At 40.3% G+C, this 27,051-nt stretch overlaps 1 protein-coding gene across 1 annotated transcript in view; it reads right to left on the bottom strand.

Annotated features, from left to right (window-relative positions):
* slc41a1 (solute carrier family 41 member 1) overlaps nt 1–27,051 on the bottom strand; it is a 144,951-nt gene that overhangs the window by 41,138 nt on the left and 76,762 nt on the right. The gene's annotated exons all lie outside the window — the stretch shown is intronic.

Here is a 27,051-nt window from a genome sequence, read left to right as displayed (position 1 = left end):
ATTTTTTCAGGCCCGGCGATACTGGACTAAGTAAAACACAAAATTAATGTGCTCAAAAAAACCTCTCTCATTGAAAACAATTACAGAAATATTTTACTGAAAAGAAAACTGTGTAAAAGTAAGTAAGTCCCTTTGGCTGCTACCTTGTTTTCACTTGGGGTCACCACAGCAGATCCAAGGTGGACCTGCATGTTGATTTTGACACAGGATTTACCCCAGATGCCCTTCCTGACACAACTCCACATTTCATGGAGAAATGTGACAGGGATGGGGTTTGAACTGGGAACGTTCCACATTGCAAGTGCACCAACCACTTTGCCACCCCCCTTCTGCATTGCTGCACTACTACAGAGTGTGTTTTTATAGCAGCTGAATCAGAAGCTTGAAGTACTTTAACTGATGCCTCACATTCACAAACCAGCTTGCTTATCAGGAGTAACTTGGGGATTATAGACCTTGCCAGAGGGCCCTTAGTAATTTTCCGGCGTGACAGGGTTTGAACCAAACATCCTCTGGTCAGGAGTTCACTATTTTCCCCTGTCTCAACCAGAGCTGGAAAACATGCAGGCAGGTGATGTCCAGGACCAGCGTTGGTAACCCCCCCATGTCTCTGTAGATTATTTCTATGGATGATTTTCAAGTTGCGATAGAACAGCGCCTACGCGCATGCATGATGATGTCACAACTCTGTCTGGTTAGGGAGATGCGGTTTTGTTCAACAACAAGAACTGTCAAGAAACGTTCTCATTGCTGTTTGGAGTTGTGTGGAGGTAGGATTAGTCTTTTGAATGCTCGAATAATGATGTCAGTCGCAAAAAGAAATCAAATAATAGTGAAGACATGTTCATTGCGCCCAAAATGTTGGTATTTGGGTCGTTGAACTTTCCTAGCAACGAATGTAAACCCCCGATCACACGGCATGAACGAAGCACACAGAAGCCAAAACGAAACAAGAAATCTGGATTTACGTTGACTTTCAGAGACATCGTTTAACTGGCGTCCACCTTTGATCAGTCGCCGCTCTGTGAGGCATCACAACATCCAATCGGTTAGCTGCTCCGTGAGGCGTCATAACATCCAATCAGTCAGCCATTCCATGAGGGGTCATAACAACTGATATGTCAGCCGCTCCATGAGGCGTCATAACCGATTGGTTAGTCGCTCCGTGAGGCGTCATAACATCCAATTGGTTAGTCGCTCCGTGAGGCGTCATAACATCCAATTGGTTAGTCGCTCCGTGAAGTGTCATAACATCCGATAGGTTAATCGCTCCATGAGGCGTCATAACAACCGATCGCTTAGCCGCTCCATGAGGGGTCATAACATGCGATCGGTTAGCTGCTCCATGAAGCATCATACCAACCGATCGGACAGCCACTTTGTGAGGCGTCATAACAACCAATTTAGTCAGCCCCTCTGTGAGGCATCATAGCAATCAATCGGTTAGTCCCTCCATGAGGGGTCATAACATCCGATCGGTTAGTTGCTCCGTGAGGCATCATAACATCCAATCGGTCAGCCCCTCAATGAGGCATCATAACAATCGATCAGTTAGTCCCTCCATGAGGGGTCATAACATCCGATCGGTTAGTTGCTCCGTGAGGCATCATAACATCCAATCGGTTAGTCGCTCCGTGAGGCTTCATAAGATCCAATCGGTTAGTCCCTCTGTGAGGGGTCATAACATCCGATCGGTTAGTCGCTCCGTGAGGCTTCATGAGATCCAATCAGTCAGTCGCTCTGTGAGGGGTCATAATGTCCGATCGGTTAGCCGCCCCATGAAGCATCATACCAACCGATCGGTCAGCCACTTTGTGAGGCATCATAACAATCGATCGGTTAGTCGCTCGGTGAGGGGTCATAACATCTGATCGGTTAGTTGCTCCGCGAGGGGTCATAAAATCCGATTGGTTACTTGCTCCGTGAGGGGTCATAAAATCCGATTGGTTAGTCACTCCGTGAGGCTTCATAAGATCCCATCGGTCAGTAATTCTGTGAGGGGTCATAACGTCCAATCGGTTAGCCACTCGATGAGGAATTGTAACATGTGCTTGGATAGCCGCCCCATGAAGCATCATACCAACCGATCGGTCAGCCACTTTATGAGGCGTCATAACCACCAATCCGTCAGCCGCTCCGTGAGGCATCATAACAACCAATCAGTCACCCCCTCTGTGAGGCATCATATCAGTCAATCAGTTAGTCGCTCCGTGAGGCGTCATAACATCCGATCAGTCAGCCCCTCCGTGAGGCATCATAACAATCGAGGGGTTAGTTGCTCAATGAGGCGTCATAACATCCAATCGGTCAGCCCCTCCGTGAGGTATCATAACAATCAATCGGTTAGTCGCTCGGTGAGGGGTCATAACGTCCGATCGGTTAGCCGCTCCATGGGGCACTGTAACATGTGCTTGGTTAGCCGCCCCATGAAACGTCATAACAACTGATCAGTTAGCCGCTTCGTGAGGCATCATAACAAGGTGTTGTTTCTAATGATGCCAAACACGTGAGCAAGAGGTGACCTAAATGGAAGTCTCGGTTTCAAGATGGCGATGCAACTTAAAAAAGTGTCCATTGTACATAAATATAAAGACAAACAACAGTGGCCTTGGTGGCCACAGGAACCCTGTCATCGATCATAAATCACATGCAAACAAAAAGCCAACTTTATTACTGCAAATTATTATGGTCAAAGATGCCACATATGAGTAAGTTCTACAGCTGAGAAGGACCTGAGTCACAGATTAAAGGAAGCAAGAAATATCACTCACACTCAGCGCTGCGGTTTTTAGAGTGACGTCTCCCGTGTTTTCAGAAAAGCCAGAATTTTCAAATCTCTTTCCAAACTCTATTCTGAAAAAGGCCACATATGAGTTGCATTCTACTTCTAACCATTCCCAAATTTATGACAAAATCTTTATTTCTAAGAGAAAACCTACAAGTGTGATGCCCGTACACGTGTGCCGAATCATCATATCATTCATATAAACCCACAGTACTGCAGACAACAGCAGCGTCATGGCCAATGCAACAAGAATGTGCACAAATATGAGCTGCAATAAAAAGTAACATTTTCAATCCCTGAGAGCAAAGGGCCACTAACTGAGATAATACGGTTTAAAACAGGCAGTGAAGAAGAGAAACAAAAAAAAATACAGAGCTGTGGAAAATAACGGCCTTCCACGGCAGTCTGCCACCTGCCGTCTCCTGCCCTGCTTTTAATGCAACACTTTATCTTTGTTCACTTAGGGGGTCGCATGCAGCAAGGGAGATTAATTATAATAACTATGGTGGGGTTGATAGGTAGGGTGAGTCTGGCATGGGGGGTTGGCCCCGGGTGGCTGTGGGTGTCTGGGGCGGGGTCTGCCTCACCGATTCTGCCGGTGTCTCGTGGACCTACTCCTGGGCTTGTGGGGCACAGAGTCCCGTGGACCGTTGGGGGGGGGGTGGTTGCGGTTGGGCACGGGTGTTGGCACTGGTGGGTGGACGGCTGCTGGGGAGGTGGGGGGCTGTGGTCTCTGTGGGGTGGGGTGTTGCCCCGCTCTCGCTTTGGGGGTCTCACGATCTTGGGCTTTGGTTTTTGGGGTGGGGGGATGGATTGGAGGCCGGGGGGGAATGTGTGTGGGGTGTCCTGCTGGCTGCACTGGGGGAGTCTTGGGTGTCGGTGGAGCCTCGTGTGATCCTGGCCCAGGGGACTGGGTCTCGCCACTTGTCTGGGGGCCAGGCCCCAGCCTCATATGGCTCAGTGGTCCCTGCCCATGCTTTGGGTTCATTTGCGGTGGCTCCTCTGTCCCCTGTTCCCGCTGCTGCTCATTCCTCGCTTTGGGGGCCGTGGACCGGGTGGTCTGGTTCTGGAGCCCCCCCTTTTGTGGGCCCATGCCGGCGCCCTATGTGCTTCCCTCGGGTATGGGGTTGCTTCCTGTGCCACTGTGGGGGGAGCGGTGTGGGGGGTTGTGTTCCTGCGCCGTGGGGCCGTTCCCCTGATGGTTCATCGTGCTGCCGTGGCGGCTTTGGTGGCGGCCCTTCCTGGCCCCTGTGCCCTTCCACTGCCCTTTTTCTCCTGTTTTCTCCTGGGGCCCTGCGTCCTGGACCCATTTCCATTGTTGTGTGCAGTCGGCCGTATGGCTTCTGCTGTGCCAGAGTGATCCACGTCATATGGTAAGGTTCTGTACTTTTGTCTTGGCCCAACACACCAGCCACAGTAGTGATTGGATATTTAGCTGTGATCTAGGTCTCTGTGTGTGGATGGTTGTGTGTTTGTGGCCATCACCACAGTTCAGTTTTGGGTGCTCTCAAGGGGATCAAGACTCTGGAGTCCTAGATTAAGGTATGGATACTCACTAATTAGACAACAGTTTGTTGCTGTCACTACTTGTTCATGTGTGGTTGTTTGCCCTGGTAAGTTGTATAGTTGGGGCCCCGTCTCCTCGGTGTCTCACTTCTTATCACTTCACAGTTATTGCCTTCACCACTTGTCTTTTGTTCTTGTCTGTCTTCGTGTTGTTTTGGTGCTCGGCCCTTCCTGATAGAAGTTGTCGGTTGGCTTTGAGTAGGATGGTTTAAGCTGATTGGGAAGGGCGGATGGGGGTCATACACGCACATCACGTTCACTCATGCACTACATACCTACTGTCTTGCAAGAATAAACTGCATATATGTGTATTAATGTACATAAATGGTTCTGCCAGTGTGGCATTTACCATTACTATATATGCAGACGGGGAGGTAACATTTTCAATCCCTGAGGGGCAAAGGGCCACTAACTAAGATAATAAGGTTTAAAACAGGTAGCGAAGAAGAGAAAGAAAAAAAAATACAGAGCTGTGGAAAATAACATGTTTGAGAAAGACATCCAAAAAACATTTTTAGGTACCAGCTGCAAATGTTGCTCAGGCCGGACAGATATACCATCTCAGTGACCAGATGAAGGTGAAACCTCACCTGGTGTCATGTGATGTGTGAGGCTGTTGCAAAGACTCAGATGTGGATGTGAACATGCACAGCTGGAATAGTGCCATTTGGCAAAAGACACTCAAATTATTTTTCACTTTCACGCCCTTCTTATTTAGTAGATCAAATCCATTCTCTCTTCACCAGGAACAACAGAAGAATTTATTTATGTTGTTGACAGTAATAATAGATCAGTCGTTGGAATGTGAGATCGAGGCACCGTCTGATGTTTTATGGATGCTGTATCGGACCATCATGGTGAAGAAGTCCCCTGCAAGATGTCCCCTGCATGTGGTGCTGATGCCTGTGTGGCTACACACATGAGTGCAAATGAAGGTCGACTATAGCAGTTGCAAAATGGACTATGCTCAAAGCCTGGATCTGAAGACCCATTCTCCCCCAACCAACTGGTGCTGTCCTGGACGTCTGCGTGGACTTAATAATTTTCAAAAATTTGATTTTCCTCTGTATTGTTAAAAATGTTTTTTGTTAGTACGACCTAAGCAGTGGGTCACCCCTATGAGTGTGGACTGTTTGAGGTTTCTTCCTTAAATCATCAGAGGATGTTTTTCCTTACCACTGTCGCCTTTGCTCTAGGGGTTGGTAAGGTTAGACCTTACTTTTGTGAAGCACCTTGAGGCAGCTTTGCTGTGATTTGGCACTATATAACAGAAAATAAGTTGAATTAAATTGAAGAAGGAGCTGAGTCAGAAGGCAAGGCTTTCAATTTATTGGTCAATCTACGCTGCTATCATACCCTGTGGTCATGAAGCTCAGGTAATGACAGAAATAATACACATCCAACTGGGAGGAGGCCCCTGGGAACACCCAGGACATGTTGAAGCGATTATTTTTCCCAGATTGTCTTGGGAACGCCTCGGGATCTACCAGGAAGAGTTACTGGATTTGGCCAAGGCTGCTAACAGAAAATGAACGAATATGTGAATGATAAATATTATGTTTGAAAAAAAAATTGATTCCACCACCAACATACTGTACAAGTACATTGGCAGTGTTACACATCTTTGCTTTGGAAATCAAAATGAGATACATCCTGTTGATGTTTGAACATGAATTTTGGTTTGGATCCACAAGGAGATATGTGCCATGCCATGTGTGTTTCCTTACAAATGAGTTTGGTATATCCATTTCAGCCATGGCTATGTAGCATTTTGGGGAAAAAAAAATGCAGATGTACATGTGTCATGTTTTTACCATGAGTCATTAAAATCACCAAAAATTAAAGAGGATTTAATTTTTTATCTAATATACATAAAAACTGATTTTACTCTTCAACACCAAAATTTACCAGAATGTCCGAGAAATGCAAAAATTACTATCATTCCCATACATACAATAACATTGATTCCATTAATTACTGTGAAAATAAAGGAGACCGATTAGTGGTACAGCTTACAGGGGTCCAAAGTTAAAGTTGCTCCAATTTTGGTAAAAAGTGGTGCAAATTAATGGCTGAAATAAAAGGATTAATAAATGGAATAGTTTTGACTGTACTGAATGCTTGGTCTCCAAAGTAAAGGTCCATTGGATTCTATGATGTATGGCATATTTTACCCCGTAACATGATAAGTAAGCATGACAGATGGTGCAAACTATTCCTTTTTAAAATGCTATTCACTCAATCAATTTGCATCATTTTTTACCAAGATTGGAGCATCTTTAACTCTTGATCCCCGTACAAATTGACCTTTGTCACCATTTTTACTGTTTTTACCCTATATCTCCAGAACATTCAGTCATAGATAGTCCAAACTATACCTTTTTGGAATCAAAAAGCAACCCCAAATAATGTGGTATAGTTTTCAACATGAGTGGAGCATTTTAAAATTCTGACCTCTGTATAATTCTTTATTGACCCATGTAGTTCATTAGAGGTCAGCTCCAGTATGGCTCCATATCTGAAAATAAACATCAGTTAATTTAGAATATGTGTGCAAATTCTATGCTTTTACAAAATGAACAATTGTTTTGCTATGCTGCCCCACTAGATAATCTTCGTTTGAGTGAACATATCAAAAAAAAACCTGATCATGTGAAGTGAAACCTCCCACAGTCACTTCAGGATTACATTATTTCTCCAGTAATAAGCACATTAGGAAACTCTGAGTGCTTTTAATCTGCTCATAATGAGCAGAGATGTGGAAACAAACGTGGTACCACTGGGGCCGGCCAACTCTGGTCTAGTTTATGATGATGGATGTGAGAATCCATTTATCCTGAACCGAACAACTTGCCCACTGACACACAGTTTGGAAATATGTATTTCATGTCACATTATTTAATTAACAAAATGTTTCATTTTATTTTTATTCAAACACACAACACCACATAAAATGAAAACAGTCAAGTATTTCTTGCCATGTGTTAATTTACTTTTAATATGAATAATTCTGAAGCCTCCTGATAACTCATCAAAATGTTGATATTTCGAGAGCAGCAAGCAGTAAAAATGTGTTAAATAAGTGCTGATACATTAATGAAACATTGTTGAATCAACGTTCCAACATGACAATGATTCACATCACTTCTGGACCCGCTGACCAAACAATGAAACAACATGGAAAGTTAAACAATAAACCACTAAAAGTTAAAGAAAAACAAACACAAATCTCACCTGTGTTGTTCTGCAAATATTCAAGCTTTTTAAACAGGTACGGTTAGACATTAAGAGAAAGCAAGCTTAAAATGATGTACTTGTACTGTTCAGCCTATAAAGAACATCAAAGACTTATTTTTTAAAGAATATTTTATTTAATATTAAAAGGCAGAAACAAACAAACAAACAAACAAACAAAAAAAAACAGAAGAGATGCGGTCACACTTAATTCTCAGATTATTTTACATTTCAAAACTTCAAGACACCAAAATGAGGGATAGATAAAACAAGATAAAACAAGTAATTTCACTTTTGTGATCCCCACACAGGGGTCACCACAGCTGCATGGATCACCGTGTTGATTTGGCACAAGTTTGACACCAGATACCCTTCCTTACACAACTCCACATTAGATGGAGGATGGGCATACGTGATCTTGAACCGGGCCCGGGTCACGGCCACTGATCTGTATATATTACTGGACAGCTCACTTTTCCCACACACTCCGTACAATCCACTGAACCAGACTGGTGGCTATTTTACCACTCCTTGACCGCACATAGCTTATTAGAACATCAACAATTTCAAGGAATAACTGAGCTGATTCTCTCATTTACTTATTTTTGTTCTTCGGATAATGTAAGATTGATCCCTCCTAATCTATGCCTGCCATGATTAGCTATTTGATTAATTTTCTTTCTTTCTTTTATTACTTTGACACTTTCTTCCCTTCTATTCAAACTTACTCATATCTCAATGGGACAAATAATTCTAAAAATGATCATTCTTTAATCAAAGTTTATACAAGTTTTGTGGAATCATCAGCAAGCTCATATATATATATATATATATATATATATATATATATATATAGTAGTGTTCAGAATAACAGTAGTGCTATGTGACTAAAAAGATTAATCCAGGTTTTGAGTATATTTCTTATTGTGACATGGGAAACAAAGCACCAGTAGATTCAGTAGATTCTCGCAAATCCAACAAGACCAAGCATTCATGATAGGCACACTCTTAAGGCTATGAAATTGGGCTATTAGTAAAAAAAAAAAAAAAAAAAAAAAAAAAAAAAGTAGAAAAGGGGGTGTTTACAATAATAGTAACATCTGCTGTTGACGCTACAAACTCAAAACTATTATGTTCAAACAGCTTTTTTAGCAATCCTGTGAATCACTAAACTAGTATTTAGTTGTATAACCACAGTTTTCATGATTTCTTCACATCTGCGAGGCATTAATTTTTATTGGTTTGGAACCAAGATTTTGCTTGTTTACTAGTGTGCCTGGGGTCATTGTCTTGTTGAAATACCCATTCCAAGGGCATGTCCTCTTCAGCATAAGGCAACATGACCTCTTCAAGTATTTTGCCATATCCAAACTGATCCATTATACCTGGTATGCGATATATAGGTGCAACACCATAGTAGGAGAAACATGCCCATATCATGATGCTTGCACCGCCATGCTTCACTGTCTTCACTGTGAACTGTGGCTTGAATTCAGAGTTTGGGGGTCGTCTCACAAACTGTCTGCGGCTCTTGGACCCAAAAAGAACAATTTTACTCGCATCAGTCCACAAAATATTCCTCCATTTCTCTTTAGGCCAGTTGATGTGTTCTTTGGCAAATTGTAACCTCTTCTGCACATGTCTTTTATTTAACAGAGGGACTTTGCGGGGGATTCTTCAAATAAATTAGCTTCACACAGGCTCCTTCTAACTGTCAGAGCACTTACAGGTAACTCCAGACTGTCTTTGATCATCCTGGAGCTGATCAATGGGTGAGCCTTTGCCATTCTGATTATTCTTCTATCCATTTTGATGGTTGTTTTCCATTTTCTTCCACGTGTCTCTGTTTTTTTGTTTTTTGTTTTTTTGTCCATTTTAAAGCATTGGAGATCATTGTAGATGAACAGCCTATAATGTTTTGCACCTGCGTATAAGTTTTCCCCTCTCCAATCAACTTTTTAATCAAACTACGCTGTTCTTCTGAACAGTGTCTTGAACGTCCCATTTTCCTTAGGCTTTCAAAGAGAAAAGCATGTTCAACAGGTGCTGACTTCATCCTTAAATAGGGGACACCTGATTCACACCTGTTTGTTCCACAAAATTGACAAACTCACTGACTGAATGCCACACTACTATTATTGTGAACACCCCCTTTTCTACTTCTTTTTACTAATAGCCCAATTTCATAGCCTTAAGAGTGTGCATATCATGAATGCTTGGTCTTGTTGGAGTTGTGAATCTACTGAATCTACTGGTGCCTTGTTTCCCATGTAACAATAAGAAATATACTCAAAACCTGGATTAATCTTTAGTCACATAGCACTACTATTATTCTGAACACTACTATATATATATATATATATATATATATATATATATATATATATATATGCAGTGATGCCGGTAACGTGTTACTTAGTAATGCATTACTCTAATCCTAATCTAACCACTTTTTTTAGTAACGAGTAATCTAAATCACATCTTAAAGCACGGTGACACCAGCACACCTGCACCGAGCTTTACAAAGACTTTTTTTTCCTCCTTTATTTTGAATTCTGAGCTGAGCCGCTCTGTATCTGCTCCCTAAAAACAGCTGATCCTCTGCGACGCGTCCATAACTAACTATTTTCTACTCAAATGCACCTAAACTCTCTTTCTGAGGACCACATGATGTGAAAATGCAATAAAACTTTCTTACCTGTAAATCTGGTCATGTTTTCTGCATAAATAAATGTTATCCATTCTTTGTGCTGAAACGCCAAAGCAGGGGCGAATCCAGATGGAATGGGGGCGTGGGGCAAGGATGTGCCCCCCCCCCCACAACACCCCTAGCTTAAAGGTCCAGTTTTGAAGCATTTTTTTTACTACAGCTGCTAATACTACTTATAATAATAATAATTTCGACAAGTAAAATGTTTAGAGAGAATTTAAATGTTAGAAAAATGTTAGAAAGAATACATTTACAAACAATGCAGGTTAGAAATTGCAGGTTTTACTGTTACAGTGCTGTCAACAGTTAAATATGAGGTCAAGAAAGAGGTCTTTATTTTACTTTTTATGAAACAAGTATTTTCATTGAAGTCAAGAAAGGGTGACTATAAAGTGAGTTTTGGCAAAACAGGTATCACTGTCATGTTGAGGGTTGCTTTTGGCAGCTGGGGAAAGTAACTAAAAAAGTAACTAGTAATCTAACTTAGTTACTTTTACAATTGAGTAATCAGTAAAGTAACTAAGTTACTTTTTCAAGGAGTGATCAGTAATCAGTAAGTAACTGTGGCAACACTGTATATATATATGTGTGTGTGTGTGTGTGTGTGTGTGTATCGGTACCATATCATGAACAAAAGTGGATAGATAACAAAAGTCATGATAGATAATACAAAAATAGTGGATTTAAAAAAAAAGTTGCACTAAAAGAATAAAACACTACTTAACTAGCTACAGGAGAGTTAGTTTTCCCTGCAATGACAACATTTATTACACACAACTCTATGAGCTTCAGCCAAATATAAGTAATAAAGCTCTTAGCAACAACACCAAAAGCTCCAAAACTATGCACAAGTAGACCTAATAAATGTCTTAAAATAGTTTGTCCAACACAAAATACATGTGGCTACACACAAACCATCCATCCATCCATCCATCTTCTACCGCTTAGTCCAATTAAGGGTCGTGGGGGGCTGGAGCCTATCCCAGCGCGAGGTGGGGTACACCCAGGACAGGACGCTAGTCTGTCGCAGGGCCACAAATAGACAAACAAACACAGACACACCCACACACACACCTACGGACAATTTTAAAGATTCCAATCCACCTAACCCGCATGTCTTTGGATGTGGGAGGAAACCGGAGCACCCGGAGGAAACCCACGCAAACACAGGGAGAACATGCAAACTCCACACAGAAAGGCCACGGGAATTGAACCCACAACCTTCTCGCTGTGAGGCAACAGTGCTAACCACTAAGTCACCGGCTACACACAAACCACTTATTATTATTATTATCTTTGCCTATATGCTGGAATAAGGGAGAGAAGTCTTCAAATTATTGTTCATTACTTCCCATTTCGCTTGGTTTCAGTGCAGAAGGTTCCGGGTTCAAATCCCACCCCTGCCACATTTCTCCATGTAATGTAGCGTTGCGTCAGGAAGGGCATCCGGTGTAAAACCTGTGCCAATTCAACATGCAGATCCACCTTGAATTTGCTGTGGTGACCCCGAGTGCAAACAAGGGAGCAGCCGAAGGGACTTACTTACTTCACATCTCAATCATACTCACAGGTGAAAAGTTCATCCACAGCCTTTGATCTGGCAATTAGCAGAGTTTATAGCTGTGCATGAAAGCATTTTTCACGAAATTACAAAGAATAAAGTTCAGCACGCCTCATTAAAGATCAATAGAAAAGAGCGTTCAGGAGCGGGACATGGGAGTGGTAATATGGCGGCCGGTTTCCTTCAAAAATATTGGCCAATGAGCGATCCAGTAATATATAGAGATCAGTGGTCATGGCCCTGTTGCTTTGTTTGTGTCGAGGTGTTGGGTGGAGTGATTGGTTGAGTGGGTGCACCTCGGGACATTGCTTCTAAGTAAAAGGATCAATAGCTGCCTCAATAAAGCTGGGACTCTCCATTTAGCTCACTTTTCTTTTGTGTTTTCCTCTCTGGGATGTAGTCCAGTTATATGAGACTTGACCCACCAGTAATTGCAACAAAAAAATGTGTGATTCTCCTCTGATATACTCCAAGAATAACATATTAGAAATAGAGAACAATAGAAGGGGTAGAAGGGCCCAAAATATGCTAATTTATGTTAATTAAGTATGAACATCAAAGGAACCAGTCAAACAACTAGGAATCTTGTATCTGTCACAAGCTACACATAATTATCCAAAAGGGCACCCAATTTCAGTTTCTAGTATTTCTAAGAATGCTAACACGTCACCGCTAAAGCGACCATAAAATCCAGCATTAACACCTGCAAAACATCAGACACAACAAGATTATTCCCTAATTTTTGTGTCAGCCATGGTACACTGAGGCTGGATTATAAGTGTTGTTTCGTCACCTTACGTAATACCTATTAGGTCAAAATTGATGACTGGCTCATGGACTAAACACCACACAACTCTCACATTGGCTGGAAAACTACCTGAAGCATAAAGAAGAAGTAATATTTCCTATACATGCCCTGAGGCCAATATTGCAGCAGATGTGAATATATGACTACCCCTGGATGGGACACCAGTCAATCATAGGTTATTTCCTTAGCCAAGGCTGGTACTCATTTATAGTTGGGTGGACTGAGACAATACAGCTAGTATCTCCTCCAAGGACACAGACAGCAAATTTGAAGAACACACATGGAATTAAATCCGTCTAAATATCAGTAGTAGAAGGCCGCTTGGTCTAGACCTCTTGAATGAACACTTCATTGAAAGGTAAAGATCAGGTCCCATAGGAACTGCTTTTGGTTCTGAATGACAACTATCAAGGCACCGCTCAAAAGTAAACATCTATCTGCTACAGATAGGTGAACATGGACCTTAGTCTAATCTGGCTGGTGGAGTCCTCAATATTGAGGCACCTCTGAGATGGATTGTGTCCAGAGAAATACACCACAATACCAAAATTTCACAGCTGATTTTCTCTCATCTGTGTCTCCTTAAGTAACCATTCATTTGCCTCAAAGTCATCCCAGCATTACCTAAGGATGTTCCAAAAGGGACAAAGTACCAAAGCCATCCAGCGGTCACCTTCGGTCCATGGTAAAGGTATATGGGTGATTCTTTAACTACGGGCACTATTGGCCTTGTAAATGTAATTTCCACCACACCATTGCCTTACAATATAAAGCGCCTTGGGGCGACTGTTTGTTGTGATTTGGCGCTATATACATGTGCTCTGATGTCACTGTTTATCTCCATAGAAACTACCCAAACAATCTTTCATACAAACTGTTTAAAGGGACATTACAGTGTTGTAGTGGAAATTACGGCAATAGTGTGGGACAACTACATTTTGTTTAAAAAAATCACAACAGTTGTATGACATTGAATACCCCAATTATGTTTTGATTATTTTACTGATATTTTATTCAGAGATATTTTAAAACATTAGAAAAAACACTTCTTTACCATTCATTTTTATCATTGAAGATCAAAAGTCTGGGTGTGGCAATATTTGCATATAATGATGCTGAAAAAAGGTGAAAAAGTCATCATAGACTACTAGAACAAATTTCGTAACACACTTTCACTGTAAAGATAACTATAAAAGTGTGAAATTTCCCCTTTTTCTGTTTTTCATACAATATGATCAAAGGACATAATAAGTGCCCGTAGTCTAAGAATCACCCATATATCTCATGGCCAGACAGTAAGACAGAAAGCATCAGGACCTTAAATACTTGGTCCTTCCTTCTCCTGCAATGATATTGGCATTGCCAAAGACCTCTGTCTACAGAGCTCTCCCTAAGCAATAGAATAATGGCACTGCACCTTCATGTTAGGTCTTAGTGCCATCATGCAGATTTCCAAATTTAGGGTGTTCCCTCTCTGTCTTCCCAGGAAATTATTTTTTCCACATTGTTACAAGTTTCAGAGCTTTCCCTGACCCTAAGCACATCAGAATCCTCAGTCAGTCAGCTGTGCATGCACAGGAACGCTGCCTGTGAAAAACTGGGCTGTGCAGTCCAACCTTTCTGCAAAAGCTGCTTTGATACATCCACTGTGCACCCTGTTGACAAACAGATGAACTCTGATTAAAACTGAATAAAGGCATTTTTGAAGGGGTGAACTTGGTTCACTGAAAGTATGTATACTTTTGCTTTGTCTGCAAAATGATCAGCCACTGGACTGAAACACTGCGCTGTGTGTTTATAAAAATACACAAACACACTGCTTCTTAAGGACAAAATAAGACAATGACATACATAGTGACACACACACACACACACACACACACACACATACACAATCAAGGTTCTTGCCAACATTTCAACAGGGTAACGGCCCATTACGCTGCTGCCTGAAAGAACTATACTGCAGTTGGGCATTATGCTGCTTCCAAGGGTGTGCAGAGGGAAATGCTCATTTCTCTTGGTTGATTGTGGAGCTGCTGCAAGTCCACAATCAACCTAGAGAAATTATAATTTTTTTCATCAACCTCAGTCAAAGCCATTTAAAGATGTCAATCATGAATCACTTTCCTGCTGATTAATGTTGCTACCAGACAATTGTCTGTTATTGTGGGCAAGAAAAGAGAATCGTCTGCAGTTTCACACCGTCGTTTTTTTTTTTTCCGTTGCTCATAACGTGCCTTTTCCATGCGACAGCACAAGAAGGTTCTCTGGTGTGGATCCTTGCACAGCTATGGGAAACGTTCTTAGGTGAAATGTTCTTCTACAGCTGCTAAAATTCTCGTACAGCCGCTAAAGTTCTCCTGCAGTGTGCCACACACCAAGCACTGCAGGACAGGGGAGACTGCTTCCCTCACAGATTTTTAAATTTATAACCCTCTGAAACACAATTGCCTGCATTTTGAGCAACAAATTTTGTGAAATAAAGCAATCTTTTTTTTTTTAATCTTTGTTACAGCCTTACTTTAAAGCCAAAAGAAATGAGGCATCAGGCCAAAACGCAGAACAGTTTACGTAGATGTGTGTCAGGAACATCAGAACTGCTAATTTATACACATCAGTTTATTAAAGAAAATCCTTATGTTTTTTTTTTTTGCTTAAATAATTTGTCATTAAAATAGTTTTAAGTAAAAAAGAAGATTCTTTAGAAATCTTTTATGTTTGTCTGTAAATTAAAACCATAACTTATATGTTGTTAATGTTGTGGTTTCAGGTGAGATGATTTCTTGATTAACATGATAATGAACCTTGGACATTTATTTTTAGACAAAATAGCATGAAAGGTAATGTGTTCATTTTTAAGTCTGGTGGAATCCTTCATTCATATCTGCATTTCAACCAGGACAAAAGGCACTGTCAATAAATATAAATATTTATTATAAACACAATAGGAGATGATGTAACAATGACTGCAGTGTGTTCATTAGGATTTCACATGATTAAATCATTTTTTATTTAGTCATTTCAACATTAAATTATGTCCATTGACTATGTAATTGCTTTTAATGTCGTAATCAGGACAGAGTAATTATTAAAATATTATGAATGTCTTAAATCGATGAAAATGGGGGTGGGTTTTTTTTTACCTGTGCAAATGTCTTTTTGACTGAACTTTGACTTAATGGACATGTTTAATGATTCATTCATTTAATGTTAAAATAAGGAAAAGGTTTTTTTTTTTCCAAATAATAAAATAGTTGTTTAAAGAGCCTTTGTTTTATTCAGAAGTGTAGCAGCAGGTGTGAGTTTGCAGAGGCGACAGGCAAGTGGACCCTCAGGACATTTAACCAGATGAAGATCTCCTCTGCAACTTCAACCTCAAATTGGTGGTGTTTTTAGAGTCACTTTCCTCACATTTTGAAGTGTAGAGATGTTCTCTTCTTCTGTCTGGACTTCAGTTTTTGGTATATTTGGACAAAGAAGGCCCTTTATAAGAAACAATGCAAAAACATCCAGGGAGGGGCTAAGCATCCCCCAAAACCCCGGCTTTTTAAGGTGATTTTTCCATCCCATTACACTTAGAACCCTGCACACACACACACGCACACACACGCACACACACACACACACACACACACACACACACACACACACACACACACACACACACACAGAATTATGTTGATGTTCCAGGATAAACTCAATCAATCAATCGATCAATCGTAAACAACATTTTATTCACTGTATGTTTTAACGGCATCTGCAGGAGGGTGTGCATGTGAGCATACATTGACTTTTGACAAGAGCGGAAGTTATCTTTGAGTTAGTGGAAGCTAGCTTGCATGCTAACGTCTGAAAAATGTCTTGTAAATCACTCCAGACGTGTTATCAGGTTCCAAAAAAGTTTTCAGTTTTAGAAGTGTTAATTTCTCACAAGATTTTACATAATATATAAGAAAAATGTTAATTTACACATTAACCAAGCGGTTTGGCAGCTCCAGAGAGAGATTGGGTGTCACCCCTGCCCCTCAAAAAAGATTTGCATGATTCACAGCATGAAAATATGAAACAGAATGCCACTTTTTAACCTTGTAAAATAGCTCAAGGTTCGCCATCTTTGAACTTGTCCAAGGTCTGTGTCCCAAGAACGTTCCCTGTGAATTTGAACATTCTGGAAGCAAATAGGACTGGACGTATGCTGAGCACAGACAGACAGATGGATGGACAGACGGATGAAAGGCCTTGCAATACCCGATGGCCATATTTTGGACTTGGGTAGCAAGACCATATTAAAGGTCAACATTGCTCAGCCTGTTCTTTTCAGATGTTGGAGGAAAATAATGCAGCTATACTATAGAATGGACATAAACCTTTTCGAGGTAAATCTGTCTTGAAGCCATGAATGAATATTACGTGTTGTGATACACAAACTGAAAGGATTACAGGTCTGAGTTCAGCTCTCCGTGCTGGATCAGCCACTGTTGACAACACTAATCAGCTTCATGGTTTCTTTCCTGCAGGCCAGTGGAAAGAATGTGAGGATTGGTGCACTTAACAGCAATACTGAGCTAATTCTCTTTGTGCCTTCAAAACTGTAACTGTTAGCAATTCTGTTAGGTCAATGACCTCTCAGACTGTACAATGGCAAACAGTACTGTTAACCAGAAACTCATCTACAGCACCGACATGCACCAATGTATTTATACAGCACCAAGTCACAGCAAAGCTGCTTCAAGGACACCAACGTTGATCTGTTTAAGAGAGCTTTCTAAGACACCCAAATGCTTTACAAATTGCATTTGTACATTGGTGGTGGTAAGCTACTAGTGTAGCCACAGCTGCCCTGAGGCAAACTGACGGAAGCATGGCTGCCATCCTGCGCCTACAGACCCTCCGACCACCACCTCATTCATACACAGGCAAAGTGGGTTAAGTGTGTTGTCCAAGGACACAATTTTTTGACTGGTTGGGATTCGGATTTGAACCACTGTCATAAGATGGCTCGCTCTACCAACTGAGCTATTGGCGCTGTCTTAAAAAAAAAAAAAAAAAAATATATATATATATATATATATATATATATATATACATAGATAGATAAGAGTACTGAATAAAACAAATGCAAAATACAGAAAACACCCCAAAACTAGTCAGAGATTTCCAAGATTCAACTGGAAAAATAGTGTCTGGGTGCACATATAAACTGTTGCTAGTCAAAACTACAGTGTATCAAAAGTCCTACAGGCCTGTTTGGTGCCAGTGCTTGTCTCTGGATTTGATAGTGTAAAAACGATAAGTGTCCAACTCCCCCTGGACAGGACACCAGTTACTTCCTCAGCCAACACTGGTACACAGTAAATGTTGCTAAGTAAAATATACTCCGCCGGGATAGCATTCGGTCCCAGTCTAAAAAGAATAAAATATACTATTACAGAGTGAAATCAGCTCACCGTCTTGTCAAATCAAGTGTTTCTACCCGAATAATAGTTGATTTTACACTGTGAAAGAGTTGATTTAGCACTGTGATGGACTATATATAACTCTATTTGGACTGGGACCAAATGTTATCCTAGCAGAGTAAATTTTACTCTGTAGGGGAAATCCATGGCAGACTGGTTTAGGTTAAGTTTTGGTATGACATATTTATTCGTGCCTGGTACCAGTGGTCATATATGTTCCAAAAACCTACCATCCCTGGTTCCCAAGATCAGGCACCTAAGTGGCTCTACTCTACTGTGTTCTACTCTTCTATTCTACTCTTCTTCTTTTTTTAGATATTTAGATATACCTTAGCATACACTAGTAGAGTTCTACCTTATAATTGGAATGTATTATAGAAGACTTACTGAATTTTCATATATATTTGCAGCAGTTGTGCCAGATCTTTATGCATAAAGACATCCCCTTATACAACCCCTGGCAAAAATGATGGAATCACCGGCCTCGGAGGATGTTTATTCAGTTGTTTAATTTTGTAGAAAAAAAGCAGATCACAGACATGACACAAAACTAAAGTCATTTCAAATGGCAACTTTCTGGCTTTAAGAAACACTATAAGAAATCAAGAAAAAAGATTGTGGCAGTCAGTAACTGTTACTTTTTTAGACCAAGCAGAGGAAAAAATATGGAATCACTCAATTCTGAGGAAAAAATTATGGAATCACCCTGTAAATTTTCATCCCCAAAACTAACAGCTGCATCAAATCACATCTGCTCGTTGATATTGACCCTATCCCATGACATTGACCCTATGTGTCTTTTTGCAAGGAATGTTTTCACAGTTTTTGCTCTATGGCAAGATGCATTATCATCTTGAAAAATGATTTCATCATCCCCACACATCCTTTCAATTGTCCAAAATATCAACGTAAACTTGTGCATTTATTGATGATGTAATGACAGCCATCTCCCCAGTGCCTTTACCTGACATGCAGCCCCATATCATCAATGACTATGGAAATTTACATGTTCTCTTCAGGCAGTCATCTTTATAAATCCCATTGGAACAGCACCAAACAAAAGTTCCAGCATCATCACCTTGCCCAATGCAGATTCGAGATTCATCACTGAATATGACTTTCATCCAGTCATCCACAGTCCACGATTGCTTTTCCTTAGCCCATTGTAACCTTGTTTTTTTCTGTTTAGGTGTTAATGATGGCTTTCGTTTAGCTTTTCTGTATGTAAATCCCATTTCCTTTAGGAGGTTTCTTACAGTTCGGTGACAGACGTTGACTCCAGTTTCCTCCCATTCGTTCCTCATTTATTTTGTTGTGCATTTTTCGATTTTTGAGACATATTGCTTTAAGTTTTCTGTCTTGACGCTTTGATGTCTTCCTTGGTCTACCAGTATGTTTGCCTTTAACAACCTTCCCATGTTGTTTGTATTTGGTTCAGAGTTTAGACACAGCTGACTGTGAACAACCAACATCTTTTGCAACATTGCGTGATGATTTACCCTCTTTTAAGAGTTTGATAATCCTCTCCTTTGTTTCAATTGACATCTCTCGTGTTGGAGCCATGATTCATGTCAGTCCACTTGGTGCAACAGCTCTCCAAGGTGTGATCACTCCTTTTTAGATGCAGACTAACAAGCAGATCTGATTTGATGCAGGTGTTAGTTTTGGGGATGAAAATTTACAGGGTGATTCCATAATTTATTCCTCAGAATTGAGTGATTCCATATTTTTTTCCTCTGCTTGGTCTAAAAAAGTAACCGTTACTGACTGCCACAATCTTTTTTTCTTGATTTCTTATAGTGTTTCTTAAAGCCAGAAAGTTGCCATTTGAAATGACTTTAGTTTTGTGTCATGTCTGTGATCTGCTTTTTTTCTACAAAATTAAACAACTGAATGAACATCCTCTGAGGCCGTGATTCCAAAATGTTTGCCAGGGGTTGTAAATTAGTGTTTTGTGTTTGGATACATTAAGGGTACAACTAAGTGGCAAGTGAAGTCAGTTTTTTTTCTATCAAAAGTAAATTTTGTGAATGTCATTGTCTTTGGATTTATTTCTCACAACAAAGGAAAGGTAGCCCAAAAAATAATTATTAGTTAGAAGACTACCCGTCCAACTGATGAGCATGTTGATTGGTACTCTTACTTGATTGGTAGAACTTTTAGTGTTTCTGTGAACAATGTGATGTCTGAATCTGCTGATCTTTCGTGGGGTGTGCCGCAGGGCTCAGTCCTGGGTCTGATTTTGTTCCTGCTGTATATCGTTCCTCTTGGTAAGTTGATCCAGCAGTTCGGTGATGTGTCCTATCATCCAGTGAGGAAAATAAGTACTGAACACCCAGCATTTTTGCAAGTTCTCCCACATAAAAATCATGGAGGGGTCTGAAATTTTCAGCTTAGGTGCATGTCCACTGTGAGAGACATAATCTAAAAAAAAAAAAAAAAAAAAAAAAAATCCGGAAATCACAATGTATGATTTTTTTTTAAATAATTTATTTGTATGTTACTGCTGCAAATAAGTATTTCAACACCTGTAAAAATTAATGTTTAATATTTGGTACAGTAGCCATTGTTTGCAATTATAGAGGTCAAATGTTTCCTGTAGTTTTTCACCAGGTTTGCACGCACTGCAGCAGGGATTTTGGTCCACTCCTCCATACAGATCTTCTCTAAATCTTTCAGGTTTGGAGTTTCAGCTCCCTCCAAAGATTTTCTATTGAGTTCAGGTCTGGAGAATGGCCAGGCCACTCCAGGACCTTGAAATGCTTTTTACAGCGCCCCTCCGTAGTTGCCCTGGCTGTGTGTTTGGGATCATTGTTATGCTGGAAGACCCAGCCATGACCCATCTTCAATGCTCTTACTGAGGGAAGGAGGTTGTTTGCCAAAATCTCACAATACATGACCCCATCCATCCTCCCTTCAATACGGTGCAGTTGTCCTGTCCCCTTTGCACAAGAGCACCCCCAGAGTATGATGTTTCCACCCCCATGCTTCACGGTTGGGATGGGTTTCTTGGTGTTATTCTCATCCTCTAAACATGGTAAGTGGAGTTGATTCCAAAAAGCTCTATTCTGGTCTCATCTGACCACATGACCTTCTCCCATGCCTACTCTGAATCATCCATATGGTCACTCGTGAACTTCAAACGGGCCTGGACATGTGCTGGCTTGAGTAGGGGGACCTTGCTGCCCTGTAGGATTTTAAACCATGACAGCATCATGTGTCAAATGTAATCTTTGTGACTGTGGTCCCAGCTCTCTTCAGGTCATTGACCAGGTCCTCCTGTGTAGTTCTGAGCTTTCTCAGAATCATCCTTATCCCACAAAGTGAGATCTTGCATGGAATCCCAGACCAAGGGAGATTCACTGTCATATTGTGTTTCTTCCACTTTCTAATAAATTATCCTAACAGTTGTCTTCTACCAAGCTGCTTGCCTGTTGTCCTGTAGTCCATCCCAGCCTTGAGCAGGTCTACAGTTTTGTCCCCTGGTGTCCTTAGACAACTCTTTGGTCTTGGCTATGGTGGACAGGTTGGAGTGTGATTGACTGAGTGTTTGAACAGGTGTCTTTTATACAGGTAACACGTTCAAACAGGTGCAATTAATACAGGTAAAGGGTGCAGAATAAGAGGGCTTCTTAAAGAAAAATTAACAGGTCTGTGTGAGCCAGAATTATTGCTGGTTGGTAGGTGTTCAAATACTTATTTGCAGCAGTAACATACAAAGAAATTATAAAAAAATCATACATTGTGATTTCCAGATTTTTTTTTTTTTTTAGATTATGTCTCTCACAGTGGACATGCACCTAAGATGAAAATTTCAGATCCCTCCATGATTTCTAAGTGGGAGAACTTGCAAAATCGCAGGGTGTTCAAATATTTATTTTCCTCACTGTCTGTATGCTGATGACTTGCAGCTGTACTGTTCTCTTAAGACAACTGAAGCCCAGAAACTTTGTTCTCTCATTAGTTGTCTCACTAAAAGTACAGAATGGCTTACTGAAAACAGCCTGCAGTTGAATTCTAATAAGACTGAGACACTGATTGTAGCTCCAGATAGTGCTATGTCTGTCATTAAGCATCACCTTGGTAACCTGAGCGGCTCTGTCAAAAGCAGCCTGCGTAACCTGGGTGTCATTTTGGATGGAGGGATGTCTTTGGAATATCACACTAGGCAGCTCGTTAAGAACTGTTTTTTCCAAATTCGTAACATTTCCAAATTACACAAAATGGTGGCTTTTAATGAGCTAGAGATGATTGTACACGCATTTGTTTCTTAACGACTTGATTATTGTAACAGTCTTTTCACACGCCTCAATAAGAAAGAGCTGGCCCGCCTACAGGTAGTGCAAAACTCTGCTGCACGGCTTCTTACCTGCACCCACAGGAGACTGCATATTACCCCTGTCCTCAAGTCTCTACATTGGCTCCCTGTTTTTTATAGGTTATATTACAAAATCCTAGTGCTGACAATTAGAGCTCTACATGGGCAGACACCGGAATACATTAAGGACCTGATCCAGCCTTATGTTTCCAGTACGAGCTTGAGGTCTTCCAATCAGAACCTGCTGATGGTTCCCCATACTTGTTTCAAAACTCAATGGGACAGATCTTTTAAAGCTGTGGCACCTTGCCTCTGGAATGAGCTTACCTGTTCCCTTCACTCACTGGATTCTGTGGATGCTTTTAGACAGCAACTAAAGACACATTTTTTCAAACTGGCATTTTAGTTTAAATTATTTTACTGTTTTTATATGTGTATGTGTTGTTTTACTGTCTATGTATATCATGTGAAGCACTTGTGACCTTCATCTGTGAAAGTGCTATATAAATAAAGCTTATTTATTTACTTACTTATGTGTTATGTCTTCTCCAGAGTATCAGCAATTTGATAACATGACTCATGTGTGTCACATGCACCTGCGGAACAGTGAATCAGTCTAGAAAGTGATTTACTAAGTCCCAGTATCAGGTGGATGACAAATATTACTTGTTGAAGCTCATACATTTATTTTTCCATGAATTACTTCTATAATTTGTGTATATAAACAACTGTTTTCACATTTGAACAGAAATTATGACAGTTGTATTTATAATAATTTCTAGATGACTTATATCACTATACAGTTGTATGCAAAAGTTTGGGCACCCCTGATAATTTTCATGATTATCCTTCATAAATCATTGGTTGTCTGGATCAGAAATTTCAGTTAAATATATCATATAGCAGATGAACACACTGATGTTTGAGAAATGAAAGGAAGTTTGTAGTATTTACAGAAAGTGTGCAATAATTATTTAAACAAAATTAGGCAGCTGCATAAATTTGGGCACCCTTGACATTTTATTGATTTGAAAACATTTAGCACTCATTATTAGAACACAAAATTAGGTTGGTAAGCTCACTGACCCTTGACCTCCTTACACAGGTGAATCCAATCATGAGAAAAGGTATTTAAGGTGGCCATTTGCAAATGATTCCCATCTTTGCATCTCTACTAATGAGCTGCAACATGGGAGCCGCTAAACAACTCTCAAATGACCTGAAAACAAAGACTGTTCAAGATCATGGTTTAGGAGAAGGATACAAAAAGCTATCTCAGAAATTTCAGCTGTCAGTTTCCACTGTGAGGAACATAGTGAGGAAATTGAAGTCCACAGGCACAGTACTAGTTAAGATCTGAAGTAGCATGCCAAGAAAAATGTCAGCAAAGGATGGTGAGAACAGTCATAGTCAACTCACAGACCTGCTCCAAAGACCTACAACCTGATCTTGCAATAGATAGTGTATCTGTGCATCATTCAACTATACAGCGCACTTTGCATAAAGATATGCTATATGATGCTGTAATGCAGAGGAAGCCTTTTCTGCATACACGCCACAAACAGAGTCACTTGAGGAACGCTAAAGCACATTTGGACAAGCCAGCTTCATTTTGGAATAAGGTGCTGTGGACTGATGAAACTAAAATTGAGTCATTTGGACATAACAAGGAGCTGTATGCATGGCTTTAAAAGAACACAGCATTCCAAGAAAAACACTTGCTGCTTATAGTAAAATTTTGATGTAGTTCCATAATGGTGTGGGGCTGTGTGGCCAGTGCAGGTACTGGGAGTCCTGTTAAAGTTGAGGGTCACATGGATTCCAATGTTCATAAATCCGTGACAAAGTTGAAGTTGTGCCGGTGCTGTATCTTTCAACAAGACAATGACCCTAAACACTGCTCAAAATCTACTAAGGCATTCATGCAGAGAAACAAGTACAACGTTCTGGAATGGCCATCTCAGTCCCCAGACCTGATTATTATTGAAAATCTGTGGTGTGATTTTAAGCGGGCTCTCCATGCTTGGAAACCAACAAACCTGAGATGTTTTGTAAAGAAGAATGGTCCAAAATACCTTCAGCCAGAATCCAGACTCTCATTGGAAGCTATAGGAAGCATTTAGAGGCTGTTATTTCTGCAAAAGCAAGATCTACTAAATATTGATGTGTTTTTTCTGTTGGGGTGCCTAAATTTATGCACCTGCCTAATTTTGTTTAAAGAAGTATTGCACACTTTCTGTAAATCCTATATACTTCATTTCACTTCTCAAATATCACTGTGTTTGTCTGCTATATGATATATTTAACTGAAATTGCTGATCCAAACAACCAATGATTTATAAAGGAAAATCATGGAAATCATCAGGGGTGCCCAAACTTTTGCATACAACTGTATAAGACACTCACACATTGCATAGCTGGTTTGCTGGATTATAGTTTGTATATGCATCAGCATATATTTAATATTTTTTAAGAAATCTTTATAATCATGTGTTTTTTCATTATATTCTAAGTTGATTCACTGTGCCCCATGAATTAGTGTCCAGGGCACAGTGAATCAAAAAAATTTAAAATCGATTTTCAACACCTGTAAATTACACTTGGGGAGACATAAATTACACAGCCTCATAAACAATAACTTGCTGTATTAAATCCACAATAGAATGACTGAAACCTATGCATAATGTGTTTATGCTGCCACAACACAACATTTCTGATCCACTGTGCCCGGCTTCCCCTACGTTTACAGTTGGGTGGACAAGACATCATGGATTAAGTGTCTTGTCAAAGGTCAAAGACAAGTAGCATGAAAGGGACTCAAAACAGGTCTATATATTGTCAGGCCAGTGCTTGATCTATAATCAATCATCATGAAAGTGAAATTTACATTTTATGCATGAACATTTTTCTATAAATCAAAACATGAAGTACATGTTGCAATATGAGTCTTAGTATGGTACTTATAGAAATATGTGTGAGGCAAGATTAATTTTGGATTAAAGATAACCTGATCGCTTGCATTTACATGCACTTCAGTAATCTGATAATCAGACACCAGCACTTAGCAGTGGACAGCACAGATTCACATCATGAAAAGCTTAAGCGAGTGAAAGATGCTTTGTATTTTGTTCTTAAAGGACATGTCACATGTTGTTTAATGTGCCAGTTAGCAACACAGCATCAAAGTATTTATGATTGTAATTCTTTCCGCTCACTTGTGGTAATAATTAGTGGTCGCTGATGTATTTTATTGCTAATTATCCCTCTTGCTTGACGAGTCAGCGGGTGCATTTCCAGAAAACGTATTACTCTGCATTTCTTGGCATGTGACGTACATTTTAGGAAAAGCAGAAACATGTCAATTGCTGACAGACTGAAATGAATGCTGCTATGTCTGATAGCGAAGCTTCTGAGCTTTCATTCAAAAGTGTTGGCTTGGATTTACATAGTATGTTCAGAGAGGAGATGACACCAGTCACATCAAAACTCTTAAATGTTTGAAAGTGTGTCGGATTTTGGATCCTAACGTGTGTTGACTCTGCTATCTGTGTTTTAGGTAGGGATGCACCAATTCACATTTTTTCACTACTGAGGCGATCCCGATACCTGACTTTGAATATCTGCCAATACGATACTATTCCGATACCAGAGCTCTGTTTGCTTTAATATTATTATTCATATCATTATTGTTGATTTTGTATGAGGATATTTTGTATCCGCAGTTATACAGCTTCATGATGAAGTAGTATAGAGGAGGGTTTTCTTAAAAAGATGCAGATGACACAAATGTTTTTCACTTGGGGTTGCCACAGAAAATCTGAGGTAGACTTGCAAGTGGAATTGGCACAAGTTTTACTCCAAATGTCCTTTTTGACGCAGCTCCACATTACATAGACAAGGGCCAGGGGTAAGGTGACAATCAATTAGACCCACGTCACACAATGCGCAGGAACCAGGCCGACACGGCAAAAATGGCCATAATCCAGATGCAGTCGGGAGGGAAAGAGGAGGGTAGACTGTGGGTGGATCCCGTCCAGACTGCCTCGTCCACACCTGCATGATTGCTTCATGGCATCCTTCTAATTTTGGGTTTCAGCTTTTTTTTTGTTTTTCACCATTTTCATCCCTGAATATGTGAAATCGTGAGTCACTTTTGTGCGGATTAAATTTACTAACTGGGACTCCTGTCTTGTTGTGAGAAAGAAATGAGAATCGTCCTCCGTTCTGTTCACACAGCTCCAAACATTGCGCGGCTCTCTGCTGAGTCAAGTTAGAACGATAGAATCCAGTCGGAATTAATAACTTCAAAGCGAAACACCGTTTTGTTTATTTTATTTATGTCCAGAGATCAAGGATACAGTGACTAATTTCATATTTATTTACTTTAAGACTCAATGAAATGCATAGAAAACCTGTAAAGCCTACTTTTAGTACAAAATTCACAAGAGGTATCGATAAGGGAATCGATAAGGAATCGGATCGATAAGCAGAATCGATAATGGCATCGATATTGATAAAATTTTATCAATACCCATCCCTAGTTACCAAAGAACCGACCTTGTGTGTTCAGGTAAACAGTGAGAAAGAGGAAAGGAATGCTGCTATCAGTTTGT

This window comes from Thalassophryne amazonica, chromosome 3, assembly GCF_902500255.1.
Source record: "Thalassophryne amazonica chromosome 3, fThaAma1.1, whole genome shotgun sequence".
Lineage (NCBI taxonomy): Eukaryota > Metazoa > Chordata > Actinopteri > Batrachoidiformes > Batrachoididae > Thalassophryne > Thalassophryne amazonica.
This window is presented reverse-complemented; position numbering and strand designations above follow the sequence as displayed.